This window comes from Coffea arabica, chromosome 10e (genome assembly GCF_036785885.1).
Source record: "Coffea arabica cultivar ET-39 chromosome 10e, Coffea Arabica ET-39 HiFi, whole genome shotgun sequence".
In the NCBI taxonomy this organism is placed as follows: Eukaryota; Viridiplantae; Streptophyta; class Magnoliopsida; order Gentianales; family Rubiaceae; genus Coffea; species Coffea arabica.
The window spans coordinates 40,459,613-40,465,793 of NC_092328.1; the positions used below are offsets into that span (position 1 = coordinate 40,459,613).

At 36.1% G+C, this 6,181-nt stretch overlaps 1 long non-coding RNA gene across 1 annotated transcript; it reads left to right on the forward strand.

Moving 5' to 3' along the window:
* Positions 1-2,459: 2,459 nt before the first annotated feature.
* On the forward strand, positions 2,460-6,181 carry LOC140014926 (uncharacterized). The gene is made up of 3 exons (XR_011821678.1): positions 2,460-2,849; positions 5,206-5,261; positions 6,016-6,181. It is a non-coding gene; the product is annotated as an uncharacterized lncRNA (long non-coding RNA).

Below are 6,181 nucleotides of genomic sequence, written 5' to 3' on the forward strand. Positions count from 1 at the left end.
TGGCTTGATTGTTGTATTTTGTTGTATGAATTTTTTTTTAGTTGGGACGGTACGATTCTATTCCGCAGTTCGCAACGCGTGAAATGTTTAGGAGCCGTCGTTTGGCTATTTTAAATCGCTGCTATCTCTGAAGTTAATGTGGTTTTAGTGACGGTCTTCTTCGGAGGAATTGTTTTGTAATAGATTAGGTTATTCTTCGAAAGGTTTTGGGTTAGAATGCTTGCGTGAGTCCTGGCGAGAGCTGGGCAGACGGCCCGCCAACCCTTTGGTTCGCCTTAGGGGGAAGTGGGGTCGCCACAGGTGGTATCAGAGCTCTTATTGAGCTCAAACCGGGAAAAGGTTCTCGGACCATGGGGAAATGGCCTATTAAGTGTTGAGCTAACTACTATTGCTAAGGGAATTAGATATGTATGTTGGGTAGGAATCTCAAATATAGGTGATTCATGCTTGGGACTGGCCAGCTTTAGTTGTGAATCACCTAATTTTCAGATTCTTGTACCCGAGTACCAAATATTACATTTAATGGAGTATTGGCAATTGAAAAGAATTTAGTATATAGTATTATGGTGTGACTAGAAATCATGATTAAGTTTGGAAAAGTAGGATCGAAGGGACCAAGCCTGACTTTTGAAAGCTAAAAGGTGAAGAGCCAATAGTGAGACCTTGAAGATTAGTACCAATTCTGCTTTTGAGGTGAATTTGCCATGTGAGGTGAGTTCTCGATGACATTGTGGTTCCTTAAGTTTTATTGGAGGATTATTTGGGGCTAATGTTCAAAAAGGATAAAGATAACTAGTTGCTAGGTTACTAGAAAAGCCAACGTATGAAATGTTTGAGATCATTTAGAATACTTAAGAGCCACTGATGTACTTAAGTAATGATAATACTATTTGATTCGATATTAGACGTAGTAGATCTACAATTCACTAGGGAAATTTGATTAGTGTTATTAAGGGAATCCAGTGGGATTGTCCAGGACTAAACTAATGAAGGTTAAGTTGAATCTAAACTAAGGGTTAGGCTATTAGCTATGTGGTTATAATAATTTGTGTATTGTTGTATTGTTTCCTTTCATGCTTATAAAGATTGAAGTTTGAGTTATGTATGAAAATATTGAATGTATTCGTGAATTATCTAGCTTTTGAAGTTGTATGAATTTGGTATGCAATGTGACTTATATTGTGAGTATATAATTTGATGATTACGTGTTTAATTTTTGTAACGCTGTAATATTTATTAGTCCCGGGAATTAAATAATTACTAACCTGAGTGAATTTTGGTAACCAAAGTGGTGTATAGAACTATGAGATTAAAAAAAAAATGCAGAAAAAGTACCCCGATTTATTTCTTTAGAAAGTGTGAATTTTGAGGACAAAATTCATTGTAAGGAGGGGAGGATGTGAGAACCCTGAAAAATATATATAAGCCAGTGCATATTTCAATTTCATTTCTTTTATTCCTTAATAATTTCTAGCATTATTTTTACTTGTTTGCAATTAAGTACGTAAAAACAAGTTTATGTGAAAAATAATAAAATTTTCCTAAGTTATGAAATTTCTTGGTTTTGCTAGACTAAATTAATATCTTTAGAGTTAGATTAAATTTTTTTCGCCTTAGCATAAAATGTTAGAATACTTAAATTCCCTTATGCGAAATTAATGACACTTGAGTCGATAAACTTACTATCTTAAAACAAATTATTTAAATTCCAATGATTAATTCCAATTAGTTGCTAATGTTAAATGTTAATAGGAATTTCCGCGTTAAGATGAAAACCAATGAATTTTAGATAAACATGATACTAATATACTAAACATACTTAAGGCGTGAAAATTTCGATAATTATAGTCTTATCCTTCTTTGTTTTCACAATAAGTGCGTAAAAATAATTTTTATGTGCAAATTGTCACACTTGTATTAAATTATTATTTCGCTTGATTCTATATTACTAAATCGATAAATTTCGAGTTAGACTAACTCTATTTCTTGAGAATAAATAATTGGATATTCGGATAATTAATTTAATCGCTAAATAATGTTAGGAACTTTAATATTAAAGTGTAATCGATAAATATTCGATAAAAATGGTTTAAGTATACTAGTGTATAATTAGGCGTTCAAATCACACTTGGGGATAATTTTTGGTTTTAAGATTAGAATGGAGAATTTAAGTAGAGGTTAGGGAGCAAAGTGAAAAGACCAAAACGCCCTTACATTTCCATGCAAACCAAACGAAACTTCTGACCACAAGTCCAATCACCGCAGCTATTACCAATTCGATACGAAACCAATTCTTATACGCAATCCTTTCTCGTAAACCACGGCACCACAATACCATTTGCTCTATTTCACATTTCATATCACAAACACAAACCGCAATTCCAATTCTTTCTCTGCACAAACAAAACCGCAAACCATTTCTTTCTTAATACCAAGATACCGCCTTCACAAATCTCATTTCCTTCTCTGCACAACTCCACCGAAACCACTGCAATTCCTCTCCACAACCACACCTCACCTCTTCCTCTGCCTTAGACCGAGAGCATCCGAGAGAGAGGGCTACCTGGTGAACTACATCCGTGAGCTTGGGAGGGGGAAACGTGAGCTGCCAGAAATTTTTTTTTTTTGGTTCTGCCGTGAGCTGGAGTGAAACCAGGGAGAAGATTTTCAGGAAGCTTCACCATTCTGCATCTTCATCTCCGCCAACTCCAACCAACCGAACTCAAATCCACCAGCTACAACCAATCCCAGCCGCAACTTAGGAGCCAGGAACCACCGACTGCTCTTAAGCCGAGAGCAAGGAAGAAATTTCTGGAAATTTTCGTGTGAGAGATTAGCTGCTATCTAAGGTAATTTCTGGACTAATTAAGTTGATTGTGAGTTGAGCAAGCTACATCTGAGCTTGCATGTAAGGATTGTGCAGGCGGATGTTGAAATCAAACCATTAGAAAATTTCTGTTTTGGTTAAAAATTTCTGCCGAGGAGCTGGCTTGAAATTGTAGTTTTATTTCTGACTTCCTGCGACAATCTGAGTTTGATTAGGTGTTTAACTAATAAAAAACAAGAAGTTTAAGTTATCTAAGAACTTGCATGTGGATGATAGGCAGCCGGATGGGAGCTTTAAGAAATTAAGTTCGGTTATGTGCATGTTTTGGAGCTGCCGAGAGCTTAGCTTGATTATTGCAGCCTGTGTTGGTTCAATTTTGTTGTTTAAGCTTATAACCATAATTAGATAGTTAATTACAAGTTAATTAGGCTCTGCATGCAGCTAATTAGTTAGTTTAAACCAGAAAAATAAAATGAAAACAGAACATCTCTTCATGCATGTTCATCCGTGGCTTATGGGCAGATTTCTGGATTTTTGTTTTGGATGATTTTAGTTGCTGTTTGAATCTAGTTTTGAAGTGGAAATTTTTACTAGCTAGCTAAGTGTTTACATGCTGGATTTGAGTACCTAACACCATGTTCAAACCAAAGGAAAATTTGATCTAAAGTATACTAGTTGCTGGAAAATTTTGGAAGCCGCAAGGTTGAGCCAGAAATTTCAGTTTGTCCTTTGAAAATTTTATTGGTTTCTGGAAATTGATTTTATTTTTTCCCTTGGGATATAATGGTTTAGAAATACATAAGAGTTGTAAGTTTTAAGTTGTGTAAGTTGTTTAGCAATGAAATAATTGATAAATTGGAAGATGGAACCAGAAATGTTGGTATATACATCCTGGAATTTCTTATGTGATAGTCAAAGGTTGAGTTGGAATCTTAGCTTGGTTTGTAATTTTTCCTTGAATCATGATGGATGGAAATGCTTGGAATGTGTTGTTTTGGAGTTCTATAAGAAATGTATGAATGGTTGAATAAAAACATTTTGGTGTTAAAAGAGAAAAAGGAGTTTTTCACAAGTGAAAAATGAGATTTCAGATTTTCGGATTTCACTGACCAGTCTCAGTAAAATGCTTATATCTTGGTGTAGGAAAATCCGTTTAAGGTGCCGTCAGTGGCATTTGAAACTAGAATCATGGGCCTTTGTTCTGTAGAAATTTCATATTTTTCCTCCATGTGTACCGCTGTCCGTGACTCCTCAAAGTAGACTGTCCTGCTTGAATGTCCTGTTTCTTTATGAAACTGAATTCTTGACTTGGATCGAACATTTAGCTTATTTGTGGTTTGAATTCTTGATTGAATTGTGGTTGGAAGCGATTGATGTTGTCAAGGGCTAATGATTGATGAAGCCCTTGGCCATTTGAATGATTTTATACAAGTATTAAAGGGTGATGAAAGTTAATTTCTGGAATTGCTTGGAGGCCTTACATTCATTTTGATTTAGTTGAGACGTAATATGAGCTTGCCAAAACCAAGTGCTAATGATTGATGAAGCCTTGGTCATTTATTTTATTCTTGATCGGAAATGAATCTATTGAAACCTAGGGCTAATGATTGACGAAGCCCTAGTGACTTGCTATTGAAATGTGATTTTGATGTGTTGGCAAACCTGAGTTACAATGTGATTTCGAAGTGGAATCGAAATTGTGAAATTCATTTCGACCCTGTGAATTCGAGAATGTTTCAGGGGAATTACTTAAACATAGCTTGTGCTTGGCATTAAACGATAAAACTTAGTATCGTACTTTTAAGTAGAAACTCTTGCGTAAGGATTTTCTAAACTTTGCCGACTCGACGATTCCTTCTTAAGCTTAAATTAGCTTTAGTACTTTTCTTAGAAAATGATTTCATTTGTTTTAAAATCCTAGGTACTAGCTTACTTTTCTTTTCATTCCTTAAAAGCTGCCCCTGACTAGTTGTTTTGAGAAACTCGTTAAAAACGCGAGATTTCAATAGTTTTAAACAAAAGGCGTAGAAGACTTGTTCGGTAAGCAAACTTATTCAAGTAAAGCAGCTCTAGCTACATCTTTAGAAAGAAAAGTAATATAAGGAAACTATACGAAATATTTTATTACTTTTACCAGTTTTAATCCTTAGTGGATTATCGACTTATTTCAAGAAAATAATACTAGTTACCCTTCTATAAGGAAAAATATCTCAAGGAAAACTATAAGAAACATTTTCTCTACTTTTGTCAAGTCTCAACCTAAGTAGATTTTTGTAATTACTTTGAGGAAGTAAACTAGTAATATATTAGATAATCCTCTATACGAATAAGCTTAAAAATTGAATAGAGAACTTATAGTTTCAAAATTTGGTTTTTAGGATATTGCGAGGACGCGGAATTCGATTCCCGGCTTGACCTTTGAACTTCACTCTTGGTGAGTGTCCCTGCTTGTTCTATGCTTACCTGATTAATGCGCTTTCTTGGCTTGATATGTGACATTTGGAAATATGGTTTTGATCCATCGAAGTGAGCTATGTGTACTTTACCACATTAGCCGTTCGAGTGGTGACTTGCTTGAAATGTTTTCGTGAATATCCTGCTTGCACTATCGACATGCTGGACGCAACGTCGCTGGGCGAATCCCTCGACTAGTCTATAATAACCTCATGCTGGACGCAACGTCGCTGGGTGAATCCCTCGACTAGTCTATAATAACCTCATGCTGGACGCAACGTCGCTGGGCGAATCCCTCGACTAGTCTATAATAACCTCATGCTGGACGCAACGTCGCTGGGTGAATCCCTCGACCAGTCTATACTAATCTCATGCTGGACGCAACGTCGCTGGGTGAATCCCTCGACCAGGTATACTCGAGTACTACCGCTCTCATTTATTTTGTCGTGCGGGCCCGGAGCTGGGGTATGTTCGGTGGCCGGAGCTAAGAAAAATAAGAGTATCTACATGGACTTTAAGTAGTGAGAGTTGACGGAGGGTCGACTTCGGTAATTTCTGATCAAGCAAGGAGAATGGTTCCTGAGAGCCCCTGTATCCTACCTTGTGCTGTTACACGTTTTCCTATTTGTTTACTTTAATTAAAATCGATACGTGATATTTGTTTTATTTGATTGCATGTTTTGGGGCACCACTGAGATTTAGCTCACCCCACGTTTATTTGTTTTCCTTGACAGGTTCTGGAAATTGAAGGCTTTGAAACTTATCCATGTTTCGTTTTGGGATGTATTTGTATACTATGACTATTTGTGTGGGCTGTAGTGTGTTAAATTTGGATAATGTACTTTTTATTTTGGATTGCCACTTGAAGCTGGAAAATGTGTAAAACTTAATTTGGATGCT